This window comes from Pseudophryne corroboree, chromosome 2, assembly GCF_028390025.1.
Source record: "Pseudophryne corroboree isolate aPseCor3 chromosome 2, aPseCor3.hap2, whole genome shotgun sequence".
Taxonomy (NCBI): domain Eukaryota; kingdom Metazoa; phylum Chordata; class Amphibia; order Anura; family Myobatrachidae; genus Pseudophryne; species Pseudophryne corroboree.
The window spans coordinates 849,690,570-849,691,142 of NC_086445.1; the positions used below are offsets into that span (position 1 = coordinate 849,690,570).

The 573-nt window shown below is 38.7% G+C and overlaps 1 pseudogene; it reads right to left on the bottom strand.

Annotated features, from left to right (window-relative positions):
• Window positions 1-213: 213 nt before the first annotated feature.
• LOC135052735 (5S ribosomal RNA) lies at window positions 214-332 on the bottom strand (annotated as a pseudogene).
• Between the last annotated feature and the right edge of the window lie 241 nt (window positions 333-573).

Consider the following 573-nt stretch of genomic DNA (forward strand, 5'->3'; position numbering starts at 1 on the left):
AGGACTACTTGTATTAAGTTGATATAGTAAAAGTTGATGGTCACCTCCAATAAACACCTGAATAAGTGACGGATAATATACGTTGGTAAAGGTTTAGGCGTTAGAATGAAGAAAAATAAAAACAAAAAACAAAGGGAAAGGAAATGGTAAAGGAATTAAGTGGTGATACTGCTGTTGGTGTCGCAATTCACATGGAAAAGGAAATTAAATCCTACTCTACAACACCAGGTATTTGCAGGAAGTCTCCTCTCCAGGTACTAACCTGGCCCAACGCTGTTTAGCTTCCAAGATCGGACGAGATCGGGCATTGGCAGCGTGGTATGATAGTAGAGGATTATGTGATCTGCATACCAATGAGAGTGCACCTATATAAGAAATTGATAGGAGTAGGAAATGATAGAAGACAGATAAGGGAGTAAATGAGTAAAGTAACTAGAAATATGTGGATCTGCTTTCTACGTTAGGCAAGGTCACAATAGCGGTATTGTGATCCATGGATCGTAGATGAGAGTCCACGAAAAAAGTATTAGAGAAAGAAAAAGCAAAAGCAAAATGCTGTATGCAGCTCCAAAT